Raw genomic sequence first — 27500 nt, 5'->3', positions numbered from 1 at the left:
GTCCTTCCAGCTGTGTGTTTCTCCGCAGAAAAAAAACAACTATTCCTATCAAAGTACTGTTAAAGGATAGCATGTGTTTGATGGCTGAGACACCATTATCCGCCACTCAGCTGGTGTGAGCAACTGTCAGTGGTGTCACAGCATGTTTAAATGGGCTTTCTGCGGCCTGTTTCGTCGCTTACGGCCATACCACCCTGAACACGCCCGATCTCGTCTGATCTCGGAAGCTAAGCAGGGTCGGGCCTGGTTAGTACTTGGATGGGAGACCGCCTGGGAATACCAGGTGCTGTAAACTTTTTTTCCCTCTCAGCTGTCACCAAAGGAGGGCGCTGTTACTCCATCACCGCACACAGGGCTTTGAGGAACAAAAGCTGCAATCATTCCAGCTGTGTCTGAATTAACGCCAGAGAGGTGGCACTGAGACGCCTCACTTTCCAAGTAGTTTTTAGGGTTCCAGTTCTCACTGTTACAGCCTGTAAAAAGCCTGCAATCATCCCGCATGTACACAAATGGCCTGAGAAACAAGGTTGCAGTCCTTCCAGCTGTGTGTTTCTCCGCAGAAAAAAAACAACTATTCCTATCAAAGTACTGTTAAAGGATAGCATGTGTTTGATGGCTGAGACACCATTATCCGCCACTCAGCTGGTGTGAGCAACTGTCAGTGGTGTCACAGCATGTTTAAATGGGCTTTCTGCGGCCTGTTTCGTCGCTTACGGCCATACCACCCTGAACACGCCCGATCTCGTCTGATCTCGGAAGCTAAGCAGGGTCGGGCCTGGTTAGTACTTGGATGGGAGACCGCCTGGGAATACCAGGTGCTGTAAGCTTTTTTTCCCTCTCAGCTGTCACCAAAGGAGGGCGCTGTTGCTCCATCACCGCACACAGGGCTTTGAGGAACAAAAGCTGCAATCATTCCAGCTGTGTCTGAATGCACGCCAGAGAGGTGGCACTGAGACGCCTCACTTTCCAAGTAGTTTTTAGGGTTCCAGTTCTCACTGTTACAGCCTGTAAAAAGCCTGCAATCATCCCGCATGTACATAAATGGCCTGAGAAACAAGGTTGCAGTCCTTCCAGCTGTGTGTTTCTCCGCAGAAAAAAAACAACTATTCCTATCAAAGTACTGTTAAAGGATAGCATGTGTTTGATGGCTGAGACACCATTATCCACCACTCAGCTGGTGTGAGCAACTGTCAGTGGTGTCACAGCATGTTTAAATGGGCTTTCTGCGGCCTGTTTCGTCGCTTACGGCCACACCCCCTGAACACGTATGCGCGCGCAGTGGAGGCAGCCAGAAGCAAACCAGCTGGAGCAGAGAGGATCGCGGACCTCTGTTTTGATTTATTTCATATGTTTCTTTCTTTTCCTTTATTATCCTATTATTTTCCGTGCATCCTTAGTTAGTTTTGTGTGTGGACTTTTTCCCCCCGACAGTTTTTACTGTTCGGGGGAGGTTTTTTCCGTTATTTCTTTTTTTCATGGTGTATAACATGTCAACGAACACGGCGATGGATAAAACGGCTACGAAAACGGATCACGGACTTAATACAAAGCAAGCAGCAATGGGAGAGGAAGATAATGAATGGGAGCTGGTGAAATCTAAAGAGCAAAGGAGTAAGAGGAGGAATAATAGTAAAGAAAATACGGAAGTGGCTGCCTCCGTCATGTTGGCGGGAGAGAGAGGAGAGAGAGCGCAGCAAGCGAAGGATACCGGCCGTGCGCCGCGGAACGGGACCGGCCCGAGAGCTCCTGGGGCTCGAGATACATCGAGGGAGGCTGGGAGAGAAGGCCTGAGAAGGCCCGAGAGAAAAGGAGCTCCAGGAGCGGCGGCAGAGAAGGAGAAAGGCATGTCGGGGGGCGAGCGAGCAGCGAGCGCCGGAGCGGAAAAAGAGGGAGAGAGAGCGACGAAAACAGCTGGAGAGAGAGAGCAGAAACAGGAGACAGCGAAAGAGGGGGCTAAGACGGCATACAACAGAGAGCTAACGGTAAGCTTGGAGGTTACTGGGCAAGAGGAGGTTCCGGTCCTTGAGTTAATGCGGGCCATCAGAGCTCTGTGTGGGGGGCTTATAGCGTGCAGAGCGACCGGTGCCAGGAGTTATGAGATCACGATGTCTCATGTCAAAGGGAAGGAGCGGCTCCTAGATGGTTTTAAAATAGGGAACTGTAATATTTTTGTAAAAGAGTTATGTAATGATGAATTGATGGTGTCTTTTTTAAATCTGCCAGCTTACATCTCAGACGAAGAAATATTACAAAAGTTAGAAGGGTGGGGTGTCTCGGCTGCATCCGCCATTAGGAGGCGGATGTGGCCGGGCACTCAGATAGCAGATGGTACACGTTTCCTTAAAGTAAAATTCACTGAGAAAGTACAATCACTGCCATACTCTGCAAGGTTTGAAACAGCTATGGGACCAGAATATTTTAGAGTAATCCATGACAGACAAGCGAAGGTTTGCAGGATGTGTCTTCAGCCTGGGCACATCCTGAGGGATTGTCCTGATTTTTCCTGTCACAAGTGTGGAGTACAGGGGCATTATGCTAGGGAGTGCAGCAACCAACAGAAAAAGATTAAAAAATGTGAGGTGTGCTGGAACCCAGTAAATGAATGTAATTGTAACTATAGTGAATCTGAAGCGGTGGTGGAGTCCGGATCGGAGGAGCTTTACAGTGAAGCGGAGGACATGAGTGAGGAGGAGGAGGAGGAAGGAGAGGAGGCCGGAGTGGGGGGCAGCGGCACCACGGGCGGAGCTGGCAGAGAGGCTCTCTCTCAGGGGGGGGCTCTGAGTCCTACTAATGCTGCACAGAGCCTAAATGTGGAAATTGGCTCAAGTATGGATGGTCTGAGCATAGACTCAGGCCTACACCAGGGAGTAAGGGGCAGAGGCGGCAATGGGCTCGTGGAGAGGCCAGAGCCATCTCAAGCCTCAGACTCAATGGAAGTGGGGGAAACCCCGAGTGACCTGCAGCCTGTGGCAGCCGCACCCCCCAGAGAGCCGGCCTCGGCAACCACCATGGTCCTCCGCCGTTTGGGCAGATCAGACAGTGACTCCGAGATGGACTTCACCACCATTAAAAATCTTAGGAAGCAGCACACCTCTAATAAATCATCGATCAGTAAAAGAAGGAAAAAAGATAAAGGAAAATGATGATTAAGCGTAATTTGTAACAATCCTTTCTTTTCCATTAATCATGTTGTTGCTGCACTCTCTCAATGTCAACGGGCTCCGCACTTGTGACAGGATGAATGCGATACTGTCCAGTCCGAGCTGCGACATCCTCTGCCTCCAAGAGACGAGGTGGGATAAAAGCAGCCTTGAGGCAGCAACTAAAATATATAAAGGGGAAATATATTATAATAACGGCACTAATAAATCCTGCGGTATAGCAACCCTAATAAATAGTAATAACGTAAAGAACAGTAAAGTAATTTATAAAGACGATAAAGGTAGAATATTAATTATAGATATCGAAGTAAATAATAGCACGTATAGACTAATTAACCTATATGCCGATAACTGTGAGAAGGAAAGGAAGGGTTTGTTTAACAAATTAGGAAGATGGATAAACAATAGAACTATAATAATAGGTGATTTTAATACAGTATTAACCAAATCAGATATTTCAATAAATAATGTATATAAAAATGACATAAGTAGAACAGCTCTTTATGATTTAATGGATAGTCACAACTTAATAGATATATGGAGGATACAAAACAAATTTAAAAGAGAATTCTCGAGGAGACAGGTGGTCAAAGGGAGACTTAGACAATCTAGGATTGACCTGTGTTTGGCTGCAGCTGACACAGTGAAGCAAATTAACAACATACATTACAGTTACAATTCCTGGAGCGATCATGCCACTGTCATTTGCCAACTGGGTGCTGAAGGAGGGATCAAGGGAGGAGGCACCTGGTGCCTCAACTCCAGCCTTCTAACAGACCCGGTATATATTAAAAAAATCAAAAAAGTACTTAGTTATGCAAAAACAGAAATGCAAATAGATAATAATTATATAGAAAGATGGGATAATATAAAAGAAAGAATTAAAAAAGTGAGTATTAATTATAGCAAAGAGAAAAGATGGAAAGAAAAACAAGAAGAACAGAATATTAGAAAGCAGCTAGAAGAAGAAGTCATATTATTAGATAATCAAAAAAATAGAAGCTGTGAAATGTACGAATGTTACAAAAACCAATTACACAGCATAGAAAAGAAAAAATGTAAAGGAGCAGCAATAAGGTGCAGGTTCCAAAATTTGGTGGAGGGTGAAAGGTGCACTGCGTTTTTTTTGGGGTTGGAAAAACAAAAACAGAACAAAACTGTAATAGAAGAACTTAAAGACCAAGATAACAACATCCATAAAGACAAAATAAAAATACTAGAAATTATAAAAGACTATTATATAAACTTATTTAAGGAGGAGGGAAGTGATATAGAGAAAACTGAAGAAATATTAACCTACTTAGATAAAAAGATAGATATAGAGGATAAAGTGTGGTGTGACAGCAAATTAACAAAGGAAGAAATTGAATATGCAATCAAAAACTTAAACAAAAATAAAAGTCCTGGGAGTGACGGTCTAACGGCTGACTTCTATATCAAATTTAGTGAACAGATGGCCCCCCTGTTACTCGACCTCTACCATACAATGCAAAAACAACAAGAAACACCCAAATCATTCACCACAGGTATGATAACAGTAATATACAAGAACAAAGGTGACAGAAACGAAATATCCAACTATAGACCAATAAGCCTGCTAAACACAGATTACAAGATACTTTCCAAAACATTGGCTAATAGATTAAAACAGACTCTAGATCAGATAATCAGTCCAAATCAAGCATACAGTATACCAAACAGGGACATCCAAGATTCAATTGCTACAATAAGAGATACAGTAAGAGGGATGACAGTACAGGGGGGCCTTCTGTTAACAATAGATTTGGAAAAAGCTTTCGACAGAGTAGAACACAAGTTTTTATTCAAGGTTTTAGCAGAATTAGGTTATGGGCAAGATTTTATAAATTGGATACAGCTTCTTTACAATAATGCAAAAAGTGTAATAAAATGCAATGGTACAATAACAGACAGTTTCCCAATAAAAAGATCAGTGAGGCAAGGCTGCCCATTATCAGCGCTATTATATAGCATAGTGGCAGAACCGTTAGCTCAAGCAATAATTAAAGACAAGGAAATAGTAGGAATAAAAACACCCACAAACAGTTCTATCAAAATAACACAATACGCAGACGACATTACAATAACAATCAAATCAGGGAAAGGCATAGACAAAATCATGGAACACTTCAAAACTTACAGCATGGCATCAGGAGCAAAAATAAACATAACTAAATCTGAGATAGGTATAATTGGAAAGGTGGAAGACTATGTAAATAAATGGGGATTTGGGGAAAACACGGGGTGTAGGAAAATACTGGGTGTATATATAGGAGAGAATGAGAGTGAGGCTAGGGACAGAGGGTGGAGGGAAATGATAGGGAAAGTGCAGAGTAGTTTAAATTTATGGCGAGCAAGAGGGTTAACACTGAAAGGAAAGGTAATTGTAGTTAATGCTTTGATACTGTCAAAAATTAACCACATTTTGGGAACCTGTGAGCTGCCGCAATGGGCTCTAAAAGCGCTGACAGCAGCAATCTCCTCCTTCCTCTGGAGGGGAAAGGGAAATTCGATTGCTCACAGAGTGTTAATTGCTAAAAAAAGGGAGGGGGGTTTAGGACTAATTGACATCGGTGCCAAAAGAGACGCACTTAGGATCAAAATTGTTAAGAATTTTCTTGATTCGGACCGGCAGTACCCCTGGGAGGACTGGATGGCGAGCTATCTGGCTGAGTACGGGGAGAGAGACGCGTACAACCTGTGCGCCCTCCTCCCCGGAAAAGCCAGGAGCCGCCTACCTGGCTTCTACCAGGAGGTACTAGAGGCATGGGGCAAAATTCTGCCCCACCTCTGGCCCAAGTGCAGGAATAAAGAGCATGTGCTGCAGTTACCTTTCCTTGACAGTCCATTTTTTTTGTGCGGGGGGAGGGTTCTAACCAGCGGTCCTATGCGGGCTGCTGGTTTGACCAGGGTGGGAGATATAATCGATGGGAGGGGTGAGTTTAACATAGATTTAATTTGTGGAAAACTAAAAGGAAAAAATGTTAGTTATAGGAAAGGAAATATAATAAAACTTAAAGGAAAGTTTGAACAGGCTCTTGACCCTACGTGGCGGAGCATGTTGAAGGAGAAAGAGAAAGATACCAGAGCCGCCCTTCCCCAGCTACAACTCAAGCAAAAGGACATAAAGGAAATAAATACAAGAACCTGGTACCGGTCATTAATACATCTCATCAAAAGGCCCCCCACAGCAGAGAAATACTGGAAGGAAAAATACCCTAACATGGACATCTCATCTATATGGTCAAACCTGGACATACCAATTATGGACAACAATACAATAAACATGGATTTTAACATTCGACACAGAAGGATTTACACAGGGATTATATTACATCAGATCAACAAAGAAAAATATTCAAGAACATGCACCGTTTGCAATAAAGAATCAGAGGACTTGGAACATATCTTCAACACATGCACAGAATCAAAACAGTTTCAGTCATACATCAGGACCATATTAGAGACTCACTGCAACTTCACAACACACACTGATACAGATTGGTCATGGGCTTGGACATTTGGAATCACAGGAAAACACACAAACAGGAACAATACACTCATCAACTCCATCCTAGCATTCGGCAGAAAATCTTTATGGACAAGACGGAATCACCAATTATTTGACAACAAAACAATAAATGTTACAAGATATTTTCAGAACACATTCACAGCTCACCTCAGGACCATATTTCTAGCAGACCAAGACACTTTTCATCAGCAGTTCAACAGTCACAATAATTATGTAAAAGTAATGGAAGGGAAAAATGTATGTCTTAGGGGTTTTATGTTGGGGTAGTTATTGTCTACATCTATTTTTTGTATTGTTTCTTTTATTTGGTCATCTATATGATTATTATTATTAGTTTTATTATTATTATTTTGACACATAGTGTTATGGTGGCTATGTGTCTTTTTGTTTAGTTAAAGGGGGTGTTTCATGTCTTTAATGTTGGTTTTTATGTTTGTCTTGTCAGATTGAATGTATGCAAATTGAGAATGTGATTTTTTTTTTTTTTAGTATTTCTTTTGGCACATAGTGTTATTGTGGCTATGTGTCTTTTTGTTTGGTTAAAGGGGGTGTTTCATGTCTTTAATGTTGGTTTGTATGTTTGTCTTGTCAGCTTGTATGTATGTAAATTGAGAATGTGATTTATTTTTTTTTAGTATTTCTTTTGGCACATAGTGTTATTGTGGCTATGTGTATTTTTGTTTAGTTAAAGGGGGTGTTTCATGTCTTTAATGTTGGTTTTTATGTTTGCCTTGTCAGAGTGAATGTATGTAAATTGAGAATGTGATTTATTTGTTAGTATTTCTTTTGGCACATAGTGTTATTGTGGCTATGTGTATTTTTGTTTAGTTAAAGGGGGTGTTTCATGTCTTTAATGTTGGTTTTTATGTTTGTTTTGTCAGCTGGAATGTATATAAAATAAGATCATGATATATTTTTGATAATAAAAGATAAAAAAAAAAAAACACGCCCGATCTCGTCTGATCTCGGAAGCTAAGCAGGGTCGGGCCTGGTTAGTACTTGGATGGGAGACCGCCTGGGAATACCAGGTGCTGTAAGCTTTTTTTCCCTCTCAGCTGTCACCAAAGGAGGGCGCTGTTGCTCCATCACCGCACACAGGGCTTTGAGGAACAAAAGCTGCAATCATTCCAGCTGTGTCTGAATGCACGCCAGAGAGGTGGCACTGAGACGCCTCACTTTCCAAGTAGTTTTTAGGGTTCCAGTTCTCACTGTTACAGCCTGTAAAAAGCCTGCAATCATCCCGCATGTACACAAATGGCCTGAGAAACAAGGTTGCAGTCCTTCCAGCTGTGTGTTTCTCCGCAGAAAAAAAAACAACTATTCCTATCAAAGTACTGTTAAAGGATAGCATGTGTTTGATGGCTGAGACACCATTATCCGCCACTCAGCTGGTGTGAGCAACTGTCAGTGGTGTCACAGCATGTTTAAATGGGCTTTCTGCGGCCTGTTTCGTCGCTTACGGCCATACCACCCTGAACACGCCCGATCTCGTCTGATCTCGGAAGCTAAGCAGGGTCGGGCCTGGTTAGTACTTGGATGAGAGACCGCCTGGGAATACCAGGTGCTGTAAGCTTTTTTTCCCTCTCAGCTGTCACCAAAGGAGGGCGCTGTTGCTCCATCACCGCACACAGGGCTTTGAGGAACAAAAGCTGCAATCATTCCAGCTGTGTCTGAATGCACGCCAGAGAGGTGGCACTGAGACGCCTCACTTTCCAAGTAGTTTTTAGGGTTCCAGTTCTCACTGTTACAGCCTGTAAAAAGCCTGCAATCATCCCGCATGTACACAAATGGCCTGAGAAACAAGGCTGCAGTCCTTCCAGCTGTGTGTTTCTCCGCAGAAAAAAAACAACTATTCCTATCAAAGTACTGTTAAAGGATAGCATGTGTTTGATGGCTGAGACACCATTATCCGCCACTCAGCTGGTGTGAGCAACTGTCAGTGGTGTCACAGCATGTTTAAATGGGCTTTCTGCGGCCTGTTTCGTAGCTTACGGCCACACCACCCTGAACACGCCCGATCTCGTCTGATCTCGGAAGCTAAGCAGGGTCGGGCCTGGTTAGTACTTGGATGGGAGACCGCCTGGGAATACCAGGTGCTGTAAGCTTTTTTTCCCTCTCAGCTGTCACCAAAGGAGGGCGCTGTTGCTCCATCACCGCACACAGGGCTTTGAGGAACAAAAGCTGCAATCATTCCAGCTGTGTCTGAATGCACGCCAGAGAGGTGGCACTGAGACGCCTCACTTTCCAAGTAGTTTTTTGGGTTCCAGTTCTCACTGTTACAGCCTGTAAAAAGCCTGCAATCATCCCGCATGTACACAAATGGCCTGAGAAACAAGGTTGCAGTCCTTCCAGCTGTGTGTTTCTCCGCAGAAAAAAAAACAACTATTCCTATCAAAGTACTGTTAAAGGATAGCATGTGTTTAATGGCTGAGACACCATTATCCGCCACTCAGCTGGTGTGAGCAACTGTCAGTGGTGTCACAGCATGTTTAAATGGGCTTTCTGCGGCCTGTTTCGTCGCTTACGGCCATACCACCCTGAACACGCCCGATCTCGTCTGATCTCGGAAGCTAAGCAGGGTCGGGCCTGGTTAGTACTTGGATGGGAGACCGCCTGGGAATACCAGGTGCTGTAAGCTTTTTTTCCCTCTCAGCTGTCACCAAAGGAGGGCGCTGTTGCTCCATCACCGCACACAGGGCTTTGAGGAACAAAAGCTGCAATCATTCCAGCTGTGTCTGAATGCACGCCAGAGAGGTGGCACTGAGACGCCTCACTTTCCAAGTAGTTTTTAGGGTTCCAGTTCTCACTGTTACAGCCTGTAAAAAGCCTGCAATCATCCCGCATGTACACAAATGGCCTGAGAAACAAGGTTGCAGTCCTTCCAGCTGTGTGTTTCTCCGCAGAAAAAAAACAACTATTCCTATCAAAGTACTGTTAAAGGATAGCATGTGTTTGATGGCTGAGACACCATTATCCGCCACTCAGCTGGTGTGAGCAACTGTCAGTGGTGTCACAGCATGTTTAAATGGGCTTTCTGCGGCCTGTTTCGTCGCTTACGGCCATACCACCCTGAACACGCCCGATCTCGTCTGATCTCGGAAGCTAAGCAGGGTCGGGCCTGGTTAGTACTTGGATGGGAGACCGCCTGGGAATACCAGGTGCTGTAAGCTTTTTTTCCCTCTCAGCTGTCACCAAAGGAGGGCGCTGTTGCTCCATCACCGCACACAGGGCTTTGAGGAACAAAAGCTGCAATCATTCCAGCTGTGTCTGAATGCACGCCAGAGAGGTGGCACTGAGACGCCTCACTTTCCAAGTAGTTTTTTGGGTTCCAGTTCTCACTGTTACAGCCTGTAAAAAGCCTGCAATCATCCCGCATGTACACAAATGGCCTGAGAAACAAGGTTGCAGTCCTTCCAGCTGTGTGTTTCTCCGCAGAAAAAAAACAACTATTCCTATCAAAGTACTGTTAAAGGATAGCATGTGTTTGATGGCTGAGACACCATTATCCGCCACTCAGCTGGTGTGAGCAACTGTCAGTGGTGTCACAGCATGTTTAAATGGGCTTTCTGCGGCCTGTTTCGTCGCTTACGGCCATACCACCCTGAACACGCCCGATCTCGTCTGATCTCGGAAGCTAAGCAGGGTCGGGCCTGGTTAGTACTTGGATGGGAGACCGCCTGGGAATACCAGGTGCTGTAAACTTTTTTTCCCTCTCAGCTGTCACCAAAGGAGGGCGCTGTTGCTCCATCACCGCACACAGGGCTTTGAGGAACAAAAGCTGCAATCATTCCAGCTGTGTCTGAATTAACGCCAGAGAGGTGGCACTGAGACGCCTCACTTTCCAAGTAGTTTTTAGGGTTCCAGTTCTCACTGTTACAGCCTGTAAAAAGCCTGCAATCATCCCGCATGTACACAAATGGCCTGAGAAACAAGGTTGCAGTCCTTCCAGCTGTGTGTTTCTCCGCAGAAAAAAAACAACTATTCCTATCAAAGTACTGTTAAAGGATAGCATGTGTTTGATGGCTGAGACACCATTATCCGCCACTCAGCTGGTGTGAGCAACTGTCAGTGGTGTCACAGCATGTTTAAATGGGCTTTCTGCGGCCTGTTTCGTCGCTTACGGCCATACCACCCTGAACACGCCCGATCTCGTCTGATCTCGGAAGCTAAGCAGGGTCGGGCCTGGTTAGTACTTGGATGGGAGACCGCCTGGGAATACCAGGTGCTGTAAGCTTTTTTTCCCTCTCAGCTGTCACCAAAGGAGGGCGCTGTTGCTCCATCACCGCACACAGGGCTTTGAGGAACAAAAGCTGCAATCATTCCAGCTGTGTCTGAATGCACGCCAGAGAGGTGGCACTGAGACGCCTCACTTTCCAAGTAGTTTTTAGGGTTCCAGTTCTCACTGTTACAGCCTGTAAAAAGCCTGCAATCATCCCGCATGTACACAAATGGCCTGAGAAACAAGGTTGCAGTCCTTCCAGCTGTGTGTTTCTCCGCAGAAAAAAACAACTATTCCTATCAAAGTACTGTTAAAGGATAGCATGTGTTTGATGGCTGAGACACCATTATCCGCCACTCAGCTGGTGTGAGCAACTGTCAGTGGTGTCACAGCATGTTTAAATGGGCTTTCTGCGGCCTGTTTCGTCGCTTACGGCCATACCACCCTGAACACGCCCGATCTCGTCTGATCTCGGAAGCTAAGCAGGGTCGGGCCTGGTTAGTACTTGGATGGGAGACCGCCTGGGAATACCAGGTGCTGTAAGCTTTTTTTCCCTCTCAGCTGTCACCAAAGGAGGGCGCTGTTGCTCCATCACCGCACACAGGGCTTTGAGGAACAAAAGCTGCAATCATTCCAGCTGTGTCTGAATGCACGCCAGAGAGGTGGCACTGAGACGCCTCACTTTCCAAGTAGTTTTTAGGGTTCCAGTTCTCACTGTTACAGCCTGTAAAAAGCCTGCAATCATCCCGCATGTACACAAATGGCCTGAGAAACAAGGTTGCAGTCCTTCCAGCTGTGTGTTTCTCCGCAGAAAAAAAACAACTATTCCTATCAAAGTACTGTTAAAGGATAGCATGTGTTTGATGGCTGAGACACCATTATCCGCCACTCAGCTGGTGTGAACAACTGTCAGTGGTGTCACAGCATGTTTAAATGGGCTTTCTGCGGCCTGTTTCCCCTTCATACGGCCATACCACCCTGAACAAGCCCGAACTCGTCTGATCTCGGAAGCTAAGCAGGGTCGGGCCTGGTTAGTACTTGGATGGGAGACCGCCTGGGAATACCAGGTGCTGTAAGATTTTTTCCCTCTCAGCTGTCACCAAAGGAGGGCGCTGTTGCTCCATCACCGCACACAGGGCTTTGAGGAACAAAAGCTGCAATCATTCCAGCTGTGTCTGAATGCACGCCAGAGAGGTGGCACTGAGACGCCTCACTTTCCAAGTAGTTTTTAGGGTTCCAGTTCTCACTGTTACAGCCTGTAAAAAGCCTGCAATCATCCCGCATGTACACAAATGGCCTGAGAACAAGGTTGCAGTCCTTCCAGCTGTGTGTTTCTCCGCAGAAAAAAAACAACTATTCCTATCAAAGTACTGTTAAAGGATAGCATGTGTTTGATGGCTGAGACACCATTATCCGCCACTCAGCTGGTGTGAGCAACTGTCAGTGGTGTCACAGCATGTTTAAATGGGCTTTCTGCGGCCTGTTTCGTCGCTTACGGCCATACCACCCTGAACACGCCCGATCTCGTCTGATCTCGGAAGCTAAGCAGGGTCGGGCCTGGTTGGTACTTGGATGGGAGACCGCCTGGGAATACCAGGTGCTGTAAGCTTTTTTTCCCTCTCAGCTGTCACCAAAGGAGGGCGCTGTTGCTCCATCACCGCACACAGGGCTTTGAGGAACAAAAGCTGCAATCATTCCAGCTGTGTCTGAATGCACGCCAGAGAGGTGGCACTGAGACGCCTCACTTTCCAAGTAGTTTTTAGGGTTCCAGTTCTCACTGTTACAGCCTGTAAAAAGCCTGCAATCATCCCGCATGTACACAAATGGCCTGAGAAACAAGGTTGCAGTCCTTCCAGCTGTGTGTTTCTCCGCAGAAAAAAAACAACTATTCCTATCAAAGTACTGTTAAAGGATAGCATGTGTTTGATGGCTGAGACACCATTATCCGCCACTCAGCTGGTGTGAGCAACTGTCAGTGGTGTCACAGCATGTTTAAATGGGCTTTCTGCGGCCTGTTTCCCCTTCATACGGCCATACCACCCTGAACAAGCCCGAACTCGTCTGATCTCGGAAGCTAAGCAGGGTCGGGCCTGGTTAGTACTTGGATGGGAGACCGTCTGGGAATACCAGGTGCTGTAAGATTTTTTCCCTCTCAGCTGTCACCAAAGGAGGGCGCTGTTGCTCCATCACCGCACACAGGGCTTTGAGGAACAAAAGCTGCAATCATTCCAGCTGTGTCTGAATGCACGCCAGAGAGGTGGCACTGAGACGCCTCACTTTCCAAGTAGTTTTTAGGGTTCCAGTTCTCACTGTTACAGCCTGTAAAAAGCCTGCAATCATCCCGCATGTACACAAATGGCCTGAGAAACAAGGTTGCAGTCCTTCCAGCTGTGTGTTTCTCCGCAGAAAAAAAACAACTATTCCTATCAAAGTACTGTTAAAGGATAGCATGTGTTTGATGGCTGAGACACCATTATCCGCCACTCAGCTGGTGTGAGCAACTGTCAGTGGTGTCACAGCATGTTTAAATGGGCTTTCTGCGGCTTGTTTCGTCGCTTACGGTTATACCACCCTGAACACGCCCGATCTCGTCTGATCTCGGAAGCTAAGCAGGGTCGGGCCTGGTTAGTACTTGGATGGGAGACCGCCTGGGAATACCAGATGCTGTAAGCTCTTTTTCCCTCTCAGCTGTCACCAAAGGAGTGCGCTGTTGCTCCATCACCGCACACAGGGCTTTGAGGAACAAAAGCTGCAATCATTCCAGCTGTGTCTGAATGCACGCCAGAGAGGTGGCACTGAGACGCCTCACTTTCCAAGTAGTTTTTAGGGTTCCAGTTCTCACTGTTACAGCCTGTAAAAAGCCTGCAATCATCCCGCATGTACACAAATGGCCTGAGAAACAAGGTTGCAGTCCTTCCAGCTGTGTGTTTCTCCGCAGAAAAAAAACAACTATTCCTATCAAAGTACTGTTAAAGGATAGCATGTGTTTGATGGCTGAGACACCATTATCCGCCACTCAGCTGGTGTGAGCAACTGTCAGTGGTGTCACAGCATGTTTAAATGGGCTTTCTGCGGCCTGTTTCGTCGCTTACGGCCATACCACCCTGAACACGCCCGATCTCGTCTGATCTCGGAAGCTAAGCAGGGTCGGGCCTGGTTAGTACTTGGATGGGAGACCGCCTGGGAATACCAGGTGCTGTAAGCTTTTTTTCCCTCTCAGCTGTCACCAAAGGAGGGCGCTGTTGCTCCATCACCGCACAAAAAAGCTGCAATCATTCCAGCTGTGTCTGAATGCACGCCAGAGAGGTGGCACTGAGACGCCTCACTTTCCAAGTAGTTTTTTGGGTCCCAGTTCTCACTGTTACAGCCTGTAAAAAGCCTGCAATCATCCCGCATGTACACAAATGGCCTGAGAAACAAGGTTGCAGTCCTTCCAGCTGTGTGTTTCTCCGCAGAAAAAAAACAACTATTCCTATCAAAGTACTGTTAAAGGATAGCATGTGTTTGATGGCTGAGACACCATTATCCGCCACTCAGCTGGTGTGAGCAACTGTCAGTGGTGTCACGGCATGTTTAAATGGGCTTTCTGCGGCTTGTTTCGTCGCTTACGGCCATACCACCCTGAACACGCCCGATCTCGTCTGATCTCGGAAGCTAAGCAGGGTCGGGCCTGGTTAGTACTTGGATGGGAGACCGCCTGGGAATACCAGGTGCTGTAAGCTTTTTTTCCCTCTCAGCTGTCACCAAAGGAGTGCGCTGTTGCTCCATCACCGCACACAGGGCTTTGAGGAACAAAAGCTGCAATCATTCCAGCTGTGTCTGAATGCACGCCAGAGAGGTGGCACTGAGATGCCTCACTTTCCAAGTAGTTTTTAGGGTTCCAGTTCTCACTGTTACAGCCTGTAAAAAGCCTGCAATCATCCCGCATGTACACAAATGGCCTGAGAAACAAGGTTGCAGTCCTTCCAGCTGTGTGTTTCTCCGCAGAAAAAAAAAAACTATTCCTATCAAAGTACTGTTAAAGGATAGCATGTGTTTGATGGCTGAGACACCATTATCCGCCACTCAGCTGGTGTGAACAACTGTCAGTGGTGTCACAGCATGTTTAAATGGGCTTTCTGCGGCCTGTTTCCCCTTCATACGGCCATACCACCCTGAACAAGCCCGAACTCGTCTGATCTCGGAAGCTAAGCAGGGTCGGGCCTGGTTAGTACTTGGATGGGAGACCGCCTGGGAATACCAGGTGCTGTAAGATTTTTTCCCTCTCAGCTGTCACCAAAGGAGGGCGCTGTTGCTCCATCACCGCACACAGGGCTTTGAGGAACAAAAGCTGCAATCATTCCAGCTGTGTCTGAATGCACGCCAGAGAGGTGGCACTGAGACGCCTCACTTTCCAAGTAGTTTTTAGGGTTCCAGTTCTCACTGTTACAGCCTGTAAAAAGCCTGCAATCATCCCGCATGTACACAAATGGCCTGAGAAACAAGGTTGCAGTCCTTCCAGCTGTGTGTTTCTCCGCAGAAAAAAAACAACTATTCCTATCAAAGTACTGTTAAAGGATAGCATGTGTTTGATGTCTGAGACACCATTATCCGCCACTCAGCTGGTGTGAGCAACTGTCAGTGGTGTCACATCATGTTTAAATGGGCTTTCTGCGGCCTGTTTCGTCGCTTACGGCCATACCACCCTGAACACGCCCGATCTCGTCTGATCTCGGAAGCTAAGCAGGGTCGGGCCTGGTTAGTACTTGGATGGGAGACCGCCTGGGAATACCAGGTGCTGTAAGCTTTTTTTCCCTCTCAGCTGTCACCAAAGGAGGGCGCTGTTGCTCCATCACCGCACACAGGGCTTTGAGGAACAAAAGCTGCAATCATTCCAGCTGTGTCTGAATGCACGCCAGAGAGGTGGCACTGAGACGCCTCACTTTCCAAGTAGTTTTTAGGGTTCCAGTTCTCACTGTTACAGCCTGTAAAAAGCCTGCAATCATCCCGCATGTACACAAATGGCCTGAGAAACAAGGTTGCAGTCCTTCCAGCTGTGTGTTTCTCCGCAGAAAAAAAACAACTATTCCTATCAAAGTACTGTTAAAGGATAGCATGTGTTTGATGGCTGAGACACCATTATCCGCCACTCAGCTGGTGTGAGCAACTGTCAGTGGTGTCACAGCATGTTTAAATGGGCTTTCTGCGGCCTGTTTCGTCGCTTACGGCCATACCACCCTGAACACGCCCGATCTCGTCTGATCTCGGAAGCTAAGCAGGGTCGGGCCTGGTTAGTACTTGGATGGGAGACCGCCTGGGAATACCAGGTGCTGTAAGATTTTTTTCCTCTCAGCTGTCACCAAAGGAGGGCGCTGTTGCTCCATCACCGCACACAGGGCTTTGAGGAACAAAAGCTGCAATCATTCCAGCTGTGTCTGAATGCACGCCAGAGAGGTGGCACTGAGACGCCTCACTTTCCAAGTAGTTTTTAGGGTTCCAGTTCTCACTGTTACAGCCTGTAAAAAGCCTGCAATCATCCCGCATGTACACAAATGGCCTGAGAAACAAGGTTGCAGTCCTTCCAGCTGTGTGTTTCTCCGCAGAAAAAAAAAACTATTCCTATCAAAGTACTGTTAAAGGATAGCATGTGTTTGATGGCTGAGACACCATTATCCGCCACTCAGATGGTGTGAGGAACTGTCAGTGGTGTCACAGCATGTTTAAATGGGCTTTCTGCAGCCTGTTTTGTCGCTTATAAAACAGGCTTTACATAAAAAAGATTTGATAAGAGAACCAGGTGTGCACTTTTGTGATATCCCAAATCAATCCCCGAGCTACACACACACACACACACACACACACACACACACACACACACACACACAGAGAGAGAGTATATTATGAATGTGTTTTCATATTAAGTGTTTTCCTTTGCACACTTGGCTGAATGGAGGATTTTTGTGCTTTAGAAATAATTGTAATAGGGGCAAATAGGTAGTGTACAGTAAATATGTGAGATATCAATTAGAATTTGTATGCATTGTAGGTAGGAATGATGTGGTATAAAGTGTAAAGATTAGGTATATGTGGCTGATGGTGTCCTATATGTGACGTGTATTATGTCTACAGTGAATAGAATGTGTGAAAAATTCAATGTTTACTTCCTTCAGTGACACGGACGGGTATAACGGGCCCTGGCGTAGCTTTAAATGGGCTTTCTGCAGCCTGCTTCATCGCTTACGGCCATACCACCCTGAACACGCCCGATCTCGTCTGATCTCGGAAGCTAAGCAGGGTCGGGCCTGGTTAGTACTTGGATGGGAGACCGCCTGGGAATACCAGGTGCTGTAAGCTTTTTTTCTCTCAGCTGTCACCAAAGGAGGGCGCTGTTGCTCCATCACCGCACACAGGGCTTTGAGGAACAAAAGCTGCAATCATTCCAGCTGTGTCTGTATGCACGCCAGAGAGGTGGCACTGAGACGCCTCACTTTCCGAGTAGTTTTTAGGGTTCCAGTTCTCACTGTTACAGCCTGTAAAAAGCCTGCAATCATCTTATAAGCGCGTGTACACAAATAGCCTGAGAAACAAGGTTGCAGTCCTTCCGGCTGTGTGTTTTTCTCCACAGAAAAAAACAATTCCTATGAAAGTAATGTTAAAGGATAGCACGTATTTGATGGCTGAGACACCATTATCCGCCACTCAGATGGTGTGAGGAACTGTCAGTGGTGTCACAGCATGTTTAAATGGGCTTTCTGCAGCCTGTTTTGTCGCTTATAAAACAGGCTTTACATAAAAAAGATTTGATAAGAGAACCAGGTGTGCACTTTTGTGATATCCCAAATCAATCCCCGAGCTACACACACACACACACACACACACACAGAGAGAGAGTATATTATGAATGTGTTTTCATATTAAGTGTTTTCCTTTGCGCACTTGGCTGAATGGAGGATTTTTGTGCTTTAGAAATAATTGTAATAGGGGCAAATAGGTAGTGTACAGTAAATATGTGAGATATCAATTAGAATTTGTATGCATTGTAGGTAGGAATGATGTGGTATAAAGTGTAAAGATTAGGTATATGTGGCTGATGGTGTCCTATATGTGACGTGTATTATGTCTACAGTGAATAGAATGTGTGAAAAATTCAATGTTTACTTCCTTCAGTGACACGGACGGGTATAACGGGCCCTGGCGTAGCTTTAAATGGGCTTTCTGCAGCCTGCTTCATCGCTTACGGCCATACCACCCTGAACACGCCCGATCTCGTCTGATCTCGGAAGCTAAGCAGGGTCGGGCCTGGTTAGTACTTGGATGGGAGACCGCCTGGGAATACCAGGTGCTGTAAGCTTTTTTTCTCTCAGCTGTCACCAAAGGAGGGCGCTGTTGCTCCATCACCGCACACAGGGCTTTGTGGAACAAAAGCTGCAATCATTCCAGCTGTGTCTGTATGCACGCCAGAGAGGTGGCACTGAGACGCCTCACTTTCCGAGTAGTTTTTAGGGTTCCAGTTCTCACTGTTACAGCCTGTAAAAAGCCTGCAATCATCTTATAAGCGCGTGTACACAAATAGCCTGAGAAACAAGGTTGCAGTCCTTCCGGCTGTGTGTTTTTCTCCACAGAAAAAAACAATTCCTATGAAAGTAATGTTAAAGGATAGCACGTATTTGATGGCTGAGACACCATTATCCGCCACTCAGATGGTGTGAGGAACTGTCAGTGGTGTCACAGCATGTTTAAATGGGCTTTCTGCAGCCTGTTTTGTCGCTTATAAAACAGGCTTTACATAAAAAAGATTTGATAAGAGAACCAGGTGTGCACTTTTGTGATATCCCAAATCAATCCCCGAGCTACACACACACACACACACACACACACACACACACAAACACAGAGAGAGAGTATATTATGAATGTGTTTTCATATTAAGTGTTTTCCTTTGCACACTTGGCTGAATGGAGGATTTTTGTGCTTTAGAAATAATTGTAATAGGGGCAAATAGGTAGTGTACAGTAAATATGTGAGATATCAATTAGAATTTGTATGCATTGTAGGTAGGAATGATGTGGTATAAAGTGTAAAGATTAGGTATATGTGGCTGATGGTGTCCTATATGTGACGTGTATTATGTCTACAGTGAATAGAATGTGTGAAAAATTCAATGTTTACTTCCTTCAGTGACACGGACGGGTATAACGGGCCCTGGCGTAGCTTTAAATGGGCTTTCTGCAGCCTGTTTCATCGCTTACGGCCATACCACCCTGAACACGCCCACTTCCGGTTCACTTCCTGGTAGCAGCTTGAAGCACATGGTGAGAGAGAGAGGAGAGGACACAGCGTCGTTGAATTACAAAAGAAAAAGAAGAACATCTGAGATAAAAGAAGTTACTGACTCCCCCAGCAGCATATGCTGCCAGGGGGACAGTCTTCTGGCTCCAAAAAAAATATTAAGGACGGATAACTCGGTTATGACCCAAGCTATGGAAAAGACAAAGAGTGTGGTAATGGCGGATAATGGAGAGGTAGCGCGGAGGGACTCCCGTCCAACCGTGGCAGGTGGAGAGAGGAGAGAGGGAGTGCTGGAGGTCGGAGAGAGTGGAGCCGACTGAGGAGTGGAGAGACGAGCAGGGAAGGAGAATTTGATGAGCAGCAGAGTGGGGAGAGCAGGGGAGACTCTGCAGCATGGAGGACTCGATGGAGGAGCAGCGCGGAGGAGGGGAGAGGACAGAGAGGAGGGGAAAATGAAAGAGGTCAGGAGTAACAATATTGCAAAAGACCTTGTGATTAATGTTGACATCGAGGGGGATGATATTGTTACAATGATTGACCTCCTGAAAGCGGTGGAGCTCACATGCGGGAGAGTGTTGGGGTGCAGAACAAAAAATGGGAAGCGCTGGGAGCTCACCATGAGTAACACAAAAGGAAAGGAAAGACTGTTGGACGGCTTCAAAATAAAAAACTCACGCATCGTGGCTACGGAGCTGATCAGAAACATAAGAGTGGTGTCTTTTTTAAACTTGCCACTCTACATTACGGACGATGAAATAAGAGACAAGTTGAGTCAGTGGGGAGTGGAGCCGGCATCTAACATTCGCAGGAGGAAATGGGCAGGGACGGAGATCTTTGACGGGACTCGTTTCCTAAAGGTGAAATTTCCAGAGTCTGTCTCATCCCTGCCCTACAGCACGAAATTTGACACCCTGGAGGGTTCGGAATATTTTCGTGTGTTGCATGACCAGCAGGCAAAAGTGTGCAGGTTATGTTTACAACCGGGACATATTTTACGAGAGTGCCCGGAGTTTTGTTGTTATCGCTGTAAAAAACAAGGACATTATGCACGGGAGTGCGCCGATATGACGGCAGTGGCAACGGAGAAGAGAGAGATGGTGGAGGAAGAGGAGGAGGAAGTGGAGGAGGACGTGGAGGAGGAAGGAAGCGAGAAGGAAGAAGCATCAAGCGAGATGGAGACGGACGAGGAGGAGAGGAGAGAGTCAGAGGAAGAGATGGAGGCTGTTGGCGTAAAGAAGAGCAGCAGCGACAATGTCAACGCGACCAAGGAAACACAGATGCTGAAGGAAAAGAGTGAGGTGACGGAGAGGAGAGGAGGTGCGGAGCCGGAGGACAGCGGGAGCAGAAGGGGACGCAGCAGGAGTGTCCTCCGCAGCAGCGACGGTGGGGGAAACTCGCTCTCAGAGGGAAAGCTGAGCACATCAAAAGGGGTAAGACCTGAGGATGTAATTAAAGGGGGAGGAAAAAACATAACTGAAGAGGCTTTGCCTCAGAGAGGGACTAGAGGGAGGAAAAATAAAAAAGGACATAAAAAATGATGAAGGACATATATATGACAGGGAATATCTTTTTTCTTTCTTCATAAATGACTCTACAGCTAGCATCCTTAAATGCAAATGGACTGAGAAGCACTGCCAAATTTGATAAACTGATTAGATTGTGCAAAGCTGATATCATTTGCCTACAAGAGACTCATTGGGATGCAGCAACAGAGATAATAATGAAGAAATTGTGGAGTGGAGAAATTTTCTCTTGTTATGGGACAAACATAGCAAGAGGAGTAAGTATATTAATAAATAAAAAGAACTGTGATATAGATGCAACTTTAGTGAATTGTGATAGAAAAGGGAGGTGGATAAGAATCAAATTTACAATAAATAAACGGACTTATGAACTATTGAATATATATGCCCCGAATGTGGAAGGTGAACGTTCAGTTTTCTTCAAGGACATGCAACATCATGGACAATCTACTGACATCGTCATGGGGGATTTTAATGTAAAACTAAATACATTAGATAGTAATGTGATGGGTCCGCTGAAAACAGACACTTCCAGGGCTATATTAAGGGATTGGATGTTAAAGGAGAGATGGTGTGATGTGTGGAGAATAGAAAATTCAGTAATGAGGACATATTCCAGAATACAGCAAGTTGAAGGGAAAATAAATAGAAGCAGAATTGATTTATGTCTTGTGAGAGAAGATCAACTTATAAATGTGCACTCTGCTTACTATGAGATAAATTGTATAAGTGATCATGCATTTTTAACTGTTACAATGGGGGATTTGAGAAAAGGAAGGGGAGGGGGCTTGTGGCATCTAAATGCGAAATTATTGGAATGTGAATCTTATGTGAATGTCATACATAATTTAATTATGAAGAAGAGTGCACAGCCTGTTTTCATAAACAATATCATAGAAGAGTGGGAAAATCTAAAAGGGGAAATTAAACAGAAAAGCATTAATTTTGCAAAGAAATTGAGATTGAAAGAATCACAAAAGGAAAGGAAAATTATAGCTGAGATTGATAAAATAAATATGCAAGACATTGGTGATGAAGACAGGCTGGGCGCTCTGTATGAAGATCTAAAAGAATTGGGAAGGAAAAAATGTGAAGGAGCTATAATACGAAGTAGAGCACAATATGCAGTGGAGGGAGAAAAAAGTACCAGCTTCTTTTTAAACTTAGAAAGGAGAAAACAAGAACAATGCTATATACATGAGTTAAAAATTAAAGGTGGGGAAGTAACGTCAAAATTATCAAATATTATAGAAAATGTGCATGAATTTTATGTAAATCTGTTTACATCAGAAGGGTCAGATGATAAAATAACATCGGAGGTATTAGACAAATTAAAAGTGGAGTTAGCTGAAGGAGATAGAGAGTTATGTGATCAGGAACTCAGAGTAGAGGAAATAGAGGAAGCTATAAAAAATTTAACAACTAATAAGAGTCCGGGCAGTGATGGGCTGACGGCTAATTTTTATAAGGTTTTTGCCAGTGTGCTTAAGCCGATTCTATTGAAAGTATATAATGAAATGATAAAGACTGAAAGAATAGGAAAGACGATGGCAGAAGGTGTAATCACCCTGATTTTTAAAAAGGGGGATAAAACAGATCTGGCCAACTATAGGCCTATTACTCTTTTAAATGTAGATTATAAGATTTTGATGAAGGTGTTTGCAAATAGAGTTAAAACAGTCATGCATAGTATTATAGCACCGACACAGGCATACAGTATTCCAGGGAGGGGGGCACCAGACATAATCCATACTATTAGAGACACAATAGAATATTTAAAAATAACAGGGAGGGAAGGGATTTTGGTTTCGTTAGATTTTAACAAAGCTTTTGACAGGGTGGAGCATGATTTCATGTTTAAAGTATTACAGAAAATGGGATTTGGAGAAAAATTTACAAATTGGTTAAAACTATTATATAGTACAGCGACAGGGAGAGTCAAAGTGAACGGTGTCTTAACTGATGAATTCAAACTAAATAGGTCAGTAAGACAGGGGTGTCCCATGTCTTCACTGTTATATTCTATTGTAGTGGAGCCTTTAAGTGTGTTATTGAAATGTGACAATCATGTTAAAGGGATTGATTTACCTGGGGGGGGGGGGTGTGTGTCATCCAGCAATTTGCGGATGATACAACCTTGATGTTAAAAGATATGGAGAGTGTGAATAGGGCAATCGAGCTAGTGAACATGTTCGGTAGAGCATCAGGCTCCCGGATAAATATCATTAAATCAGAAGTACTATTTATTAACATGGTCAGCCCTGCACAAACCAGCATGAAACTGAAAATACAACCAAAACATGTGAAAATACTAGGAACATATATAGGAGTTGATAATGTGATGGCAAGAGATGAAACCTGGACAAAAATACTAAACAACATAGAAGTGATATTAACATGGTGGAGGATGAGAGATTTAAAACTCAATGGGAAAGTAGTGGTGTTAAATAGTCTGGTTTATTCTAAACTGAATTACGTGTTAGACGTATTAGACTTACCCTTGTGGGTATTGAATAGATTACATGAAATAAGCACTAAATTCATTTGGGGAAGCACAATTAGTAAAATAGCTAGGAAAACATTAATAAACAAATATAATGAGGGGGGTCTAAAACTGTTAGATATAGAAAGTAGGAAAAAAGCTTTTAGAATCAAGTTAGTTACGAAATATCTCTGTGACAACACTGACTATGGCTGGAAAAATTTAATGAGGTATTTTCTGAATAAGATATTAAATATAGGGGATTATGTGTTACTGATGAAACTGAAGACATCCATGATGGCAGCACTCCCACATTTTTATAGGGAGGTCCTGTCAGCTCAGGGAGAGTTCTTAGAACACATACACTATGGGGCTAGCTCTGTGAGCATGATAAAAGAATTACCTATTTTTCTAAACAAATGTGTTAAAAGAGGAGATCAATTGTTGTATAATGCAAAGATGATACAGGCAAAAATAGTTCAACTAAAAGATATAATGTACGAGGTGATACCTGGGTTTCTACCCACGCAGGCAGTATATGATAGTGTAAAAGAAATAGATTATGATGTAAAATATGCAACTGTGGACAATTATTACAAAGTAATTCAAGAAAGTATTCCACAATCATGGAAATCAAAAATCAAATCAGACACGAGAAGAGACAGGAGTAGTAGGTTTCCTGATTTAACATTTTTTCTTGGTGAAGAAATCAGAGATTTTAGTGTGATAAAGTGCAAACAAATCTATGAACGTGTTGTAATGAAGGTGGCACAGAGACCGGCCTCCTTGTCCTACTGGAGCAGGATGTATCCTACATTAGATGGGGACAAAATCTGGGAGACATGGAAAATTAAAGGGAATAGCATTGAAGCAGCAGATCATGATTTCAAATTAAGACATAACAAAATTTACACTAATGTGATCCTGCACCAGTTGGACAGGGGGGTCGACAGAGAGTGTGATGTGTGTGGGTTAGAAGCTGAAAATGTAGTGCATATGTATGTAAGATGTAATGAACTGGGTGAGTTTTTTGGCAGGTTGAAATGTTGTCTGATCAAAAAACTGGGATTAATCTGGGATGATAGGGATTCATGGGAAATTTTTGTTTTATTTGGTATTTGGGAGAAGAGCAGGGTGAAGAACACAGAGCTGTGCAGGTTCCTATTGAGTCACGCTAGATGGGCTATTAAATCAAGACGTAATATAGCACATTATGAAAATAGGCTCATTTCTGTCTGGTCAATCTTCAAAAGCATAGTACAGACTCAGATTAAATGATGCACAGCGCTGTGAACTTCACTAAGCTCTTCACTGAACACAGTAGTCTCTTCACTTACAAACATAAGGGTGAAATTGAGTGGCACTGGTAGAGGGTAATCCTTCAAATAAATGTCTAAAAGCAATAATGTTATATTGGGTAATTTGATAGAAGAAATGATGTCTGTAAATAATTTATTTTTATTTTTTTTCTCCTTTTTATTTATTCATTTTTTTGTTTTGTTTTTGTTTTTGTTTTGTTTTGGGGTTTGTGTGTGATAAGTGACTTTATTTGATAAGTATAGAGTGCCATAACAGTGTGGATCTTGCAAGAGGGAGCTGTTATGGCCAGTTACTGGGATGAATGTTAATATATTGTAATTTCTGGGGTAATTTGGATAGATGAAGGTAGCAAGGTTTGTAAATAGTTTATCTTTAATTTATTTGTTTGGTTTGGGGTTTGTGTGTGATGTGTGACCTATTCTATATAGTATAGAGTGCCATAACAGTGTGGATCTTGTAAAAGGGAGCTGTTATGGCCAGTTACTAGGACAAATGTTGATATATTGTAATGTTGGGGCAATTTTGATAGAGGAAGGTAGCAGGGTTTGTGAACTAAATGGTTTTTGTTTTGTTTTGTTTGTTTTGGGTTGTTTTGTATGTAATGTGTGACTGTAAAGGTGGATTTTTGTAACATTTGATGTGAGAATATTGTAAATCAAAAATATATTTTAAAAAACAAATATATTTTCATAATAAAAGACAAAAAAAAAAACACGCCCGATCTCGTCTGATCTCGGAAGCTAAGCAGGGTCGGGCCTGGTTAGTACTTGGATGGGAGACCGCCTGGGAATACCAGGTGCTGTAAGCTTTTTTTCCCTCTCAGCTGTCACCAAAGGAGGGCGCTGTTGCTCCATCACCGCACACAGGGCTTTGAGGAACAAAAGCTGCAATCATTCCAGCTGTGTCTGAATGCACGCCAGAGAGGTGGCACTGAGACGCCTCACTTTCCAAGTAGTTTTTAGGGTTCCAGTTCTCACTGTTACAGCCTGTAAAAAGCCTGCAATCATCCCGCATGTACACAAATGGCCTGAGAAACAAGGTTGCAGTCCTTCCAGCTGTGTGTTTCTCCGCAGAAAAAAAACAACTATTCCTATCAAAGTACTGTTAAAGGATAGCATGTGTTTGATGGCTGAGACACCATTATCCGCCACTCAGCTGGTGTGAGCAACTGTCAGTGGTGTCACAGCATGTTTAAATGGGCTTTCTGCGGCCTGTTTCGTCGCTTACGGCCATACCACCCTGAACAAGCCCGATCTCGTCTGATCTCGGAAGCTGAGCAGGGTCGGGCCTGGTTAGTACTTGGATGGGAGACCGCCTGGGAATACCAGGTGCTGTAAGCTTTTTTTCCCTCTCAGCTGTCACCAAAGGAGGGCGCTGTTGCTCCATCACCGCACACAGGGCTTTGAGGAACAAAAGCTGCAATCATTCCAGCTGTGTCTGAATGCACGCCAGAGAGGTGGCACTGAGACGCCTCACTTTCCAAGTAGTTTTTAGGGTTCCAGTTCTCACTGTTACAGCCTGTAAAAAGCCTGCAATCATCCCGCATGTACACAAATGGCCTGAGAAACAAGGTTGCAGTCCTTCCAGCTGTGTGTTTCTCCGCAGAAAAAAAAAAACTATTCCTATCAAAGTACTGTCAAAGGATAGCATGTGTTTGATGGCTGAGACACCATTATCCGCCACTCAGCTGGTGTGAGCAACTGTCAGTGGTGTCACAGCATGTTTAAATGGGCTTTCTGCGGCCTGTTTCATCGCTTACGGCCATACCACCCTGAACACGCCCGATCTCGTCTGATCTCGGAAGCTAAGCAGGGTAGGGCCTGGTTAGTACTTGGATGGGAGACCGCCTGGGAATACCAGGTGCTGTAAGCTTTTTTTCCCTCTCAGCTGTCACCAAAGGAGGGCGCTGTTGCTCCATCACCGCACACAGGGCTTTGAGGAACAAAAGCTGCAATCATTCCAGCTGTGTCTGAATGCACGCCAGAGAGGTGGCACTGAGACGCCTCACTTTCCAAGTAGTTTTTAGGGTTCCAGTTCTCACTGTTACAGCCTGTAAAAAGCCTGCAATCATCCCGCATGTACACAAATGGCCTGAGAAACAAGGTTGCAGTCCTTCCAGCTGTGTGTTTCTCCGCAGAAAAAAAACAACTATTCCTATCAAAGTACTGTTAAAGGATAGCATGTGTTTGATGGCTGAGACACCATTATCCGCCACTCAGCTGGTGTGAGCAACTGTCAGTGGTGTCACAGCATGTTTAAATGGGCTTTCTGCGGCCTGTTTCGTCGCTTACGGCCATACCACCCTGAACAAGCCCGATCTCGTCTGATCTCGGAAGCTGAGCAGGGTCGGGCCTGGTTAGTACTTGGATGGGAGACCGCCTGGGAATACCAGGTGCTGTAAGCTTTTTTTCCCTCTCAGCTGTCACCAAAGGAGGGCGCTGTTGCTCCATCACCGCACACAGGGCTTTGAGGAACAAAAGCTGCAATCATTCCAGCTGTGTCTGAATGCACGCCAGAGAGGTGGCACTGAGACGCCTCACTTTCCAAGTAGTTTTTAGGGTTCCAGTTCTCACTGTTACAGCCTGTAAAAAGCCTGCAATCATCCCGCATGTACACAAATGGCCTGAGAAACAAGGTTGCAGTCCTTCCAGCTGTGTGTTTCTCCGCAGAAAAAAAAAAACTATTCCTATCAAAGTACTGTCAAAGGATAGCATGTGTTTGATGGCTGAGACACCATTATCCGCCACTCAGCTGGTGTGAGCAACTGTCAGTGGTGTCACAGCATGTTTAAATGGGCTTTCTGCGGCCTGTTTCATCGCTTACGGCCATACCACCCTGAACACGCCCGATCTCGTCTGATCTCGGAAGCTAAGCAGGGTAGGGCCTGGTTAGTACTTGGATGGGAGACCGCCTGGGAATACCAGGTGCTGTAAGCTTTTTTTCCCTCTCAGCTGTCACCAAAGGAGGGCGCTGTTGC

The 27500-nt window shown here is 44.7% G+C and overlaps 24 non-coding genes across 24 annotated transcripts; all 24 read left to right on the top strand.

Moving 5' to 3' along the window:
• Positions 1-176: 176 nt before the first annotated feature.
• Positions 177-295, top strand: LOC128384651 (5S ribosomal RNA). The gene has a single exon (XR_008324389.1). It is a non-coding gene; the product is annotated as a 5S ribosomal RNA (ribosomal RNA).
• Positions 296-708: 413 nt separating this feature from the next.
• On the top strand, positions 709-827 carry LOC128384462 (5S ribosomal RNA). Its single transcript, XR_008324201.1, has one exon. It is a non-coding gene; the product is annotated as a 5S ribosomal RNA (ribosomal RNA).
• Positions 828-8165: 7338 nt separating this feature from the next.
• On the top strand, positions 8166-8284 carry LOC128384730 (5S ribosomal RNA). Its single transcript, XR_008324469.1, has one exon. It is a non-coding gene; the product is annotated as a 5S ribosomal RNA (ribosomal RNA).
• A 413-nt stretch (positions 8285-8697) lies between these two features.
• Positions 8698-8816, top strand: LOC128384595 (5S ribosomal RNA). The gene has a single exon (XR_008324334.1). It is a non-coding gene; the product is annotated as a 5S ribosomal RNA (ribosomal RNA).
• A 414-nt stretch (positions 8817-9230) lies between these two features.
• On the top strand, positions 9231-9349 carry LOC128384461 (5S ribosomal RNA). The gene has a single exon (XR_008324200.1). It is a non-coding gene; the product is annotated as a 5S ribosomal RNA (ribosomal RNA).
• A 413-nt stretch (positions 9350-9762) lies between these two features.
• On the top strand, positions 9763-9881 carry LOC128384460 (5S ribosomal RNA). The gene has a single exon (XR_008324199.1). It is a non-coding gene; the product is annotated as a 5S ribosomal RNA (ribosomal RNA).
• A 413-nt stretch (positions 9882-10294) lies between these two features.
• Positions 10295-10413, top strand: LOC128384650 (5S ribosomal RNA). The gene has a single exon (XR_008324388.1). It is a non-coding gene; the product is annotated as a 5S ribosomal RNA (ribosomal RNA).
• Positions 10414-10826: 413 nt separating this feature from the next.
• On the top strand, positions 10827-10945 carry LOC128384458 (5S ribosomal RNA). Its single transcript, XR_008324198.1, has one exon. It is a non-coding gene; the product is annotated as a 5S ribosomal RNA (ribosomal RNA).
• Positions 10946-11357: 412 nt separating this feature from the next.
• On the top strand, positions 11358-11476 carry LOC128384456 (5S ribosomal RNA). Its single transcript, XR_008324196.1, has one exon. It is a non-coding gene; the product is annotated as a 5S ribosomal RNA (ribosomal RNA).
• Positions 11477-11890: 414 nt separating this feature from the next.
• LOC128384798 (5S ribosomal RNA) lies at positions 11891-12009 on the top strand. Its single transcript, XR_008324536.1, has one exon. It is a non-coding gene; the product is annotated as a 5S ribosomal RNA (ribosomal RNA).
• A 411-nt stretch (positions 12010-12420) lies between these two features.
• On the top strand, positions 12421-12539 carry LOC128384627 (5S ribosomal RNA). The gene has a single exon (XR_008324365.1). It is a non-coding gene; the product is annotated as a 5S ribosomal RNA (ribosomal RNA).
• Positions 12540-12953: 414 nt separating this feature from the next.
• LOC128384810 (5S ribosomal RNA) lies at positions 12954-13072 on the top strand. Its single transcript, XR_008324548.1, has one exon. It is a non-coding gene; the product is annotated as a 5S ribosomal RNA (ribosomal RNA).
• A 412-nt stretch (positions 13073-13484) lies between these two features.
• Positions 13485-13603, top strand: LOC128384760 (5S ribosomal RNA). The gene has a single exon (XR_008324498.1). It is a non-coding gene; the product is annotated as a 5S ribosomal RNA (ribosomal RNA).
• Positions 13604-14016: 413 nt separating this feature from the next.
• On the top strand, positions 14017-14135 carry LOC128384455 (5S ribosomal RNA). The gene has a single exon (XR_008324195.1). It is a non-coding gene; the product is annotated as a 5S ribosomal RNA (ribosomal RNA).
• Positions 14136-14533: 398 nt separating this feature from the next.
• Positions 14534-14652, top strand: LOC128384454 (5S ribosomal RNA). Its single transcript, XR_008324194.1, has one exon. It is a non-coding gene; the product is annotated as a 5S ribosomal RNA (ribosomal RNA).
• Positions 14653-15066: 414 nt separating this feature from the next.
• Positions 15067-15185, top strand: LOC128384797 (5S ribosomal RNA). The gene has a single exon (XR_008324535.1). It is a non-coding gene; the product is annotated as a 5S ribosomal RNA (ribosomal RNA).
• Positions 15186-15597: 412 nt separating this feature from the next.
• Positions 15598-15716, top strand: LOC128384451 (5S ribosomal RNA). The gene has a single exon (XR_008324193.1). It is a non-coding gene; the product is annotated as a 5S ribosomal RNA (ribosomal RNA).
• Positions 15717-16129: 413 nt separating this feature from the next.
• Positions 16130-16248, top strand: LOC128384667 (5S ribosomal RNA). The gene has a single exon (XR_008324406.1). It is a non-coding gene; the product is annotated as a 5S ribosomal RNA (ribosomal RNA).
• An 896-nt stretch (positions 16249-17144) lies between these two features.
• On the top strand, positions 17145-17263 carry LOC128384450 (5S ribosomal RNA). Its single transcript, XR_008324191.1, has one exon. It is a non-coding gene; the product is annotated as a 5S ribosomal RNA (ribosomal RNA).
• An 878-nt stretch (positions 17264-18141) lies between these two features.
• Positions 18142-18260, top strand: LOC128384449 (5S ribosomal RNA). The gene has a single exon (XR_008324190.1). It is a non-coding gene; the product is annotated as a 5S ribosomal RNA (ribosomal RNA).
• Positions 18261-25744: 7484 nt separating this feature from the next.
• LOC128384767 (5S ribosomal RNA) lies at positions 25745-25863 on the top strand. The gene has a single exon (XR_008324506.1). It is a non-coding gene; the product is annotated as a 5S ribosomal RNA (ribosomal RNA).
• Positions 25864-26276: 413 nt separating this feature from the next.
• LOC128384457 (5S ribosomal RNA) lies at positions 26277-26395 on the top strand. Its single transcript, XR_008324197.1, has one exon. It is a non-coding gene; the product is annotated as a 5S ribosomal RNA (ribosomal RNA).
• A 413-nt stretch (positions 26396-26808) lies between these two features.
• Positions 26809-26927, top strand: LOC128384766 (5S ribosomal RNA). The gene has a single exon (XR_008324505.1). It is a non-coding gene; the product is annotated as a 5S ribosomal RNA (ribosomal RNA).
• A 413-nt stretch (positions 26928-27340) lies between these two features.
• LOC128384443 (5S ribosomal RNA) lies at positions 27341-27459 on the top strand. The gene has a single exon (XR_008324185.1). It is a non-coding gene; the product is annotated as a 5S ribosomal RNA (ribosomal RNA).
• Positions 27460-27500: the final 41 nt, after the last annotated feature.

The sequence above is a fragment of the Scomber japonicus genome, chromosome 22 (assembly GCF_027409825.1).
Source record: "Scomber japonicus isolate fScoJap1 chromosome 22, fScoJap1.pri, whole genome shotgun sequence".
NCBI lineage: Eukaryota > Metazoa > Chordata > Actinopteri > Scombriformes > Scombridae > Scomber > Scomber japonicus.
The sequence above is the reverse complement of the archived record's forward strand: the minus strand, read 5'-3'. Positions and strand labels throughout refer to the sequence as shown.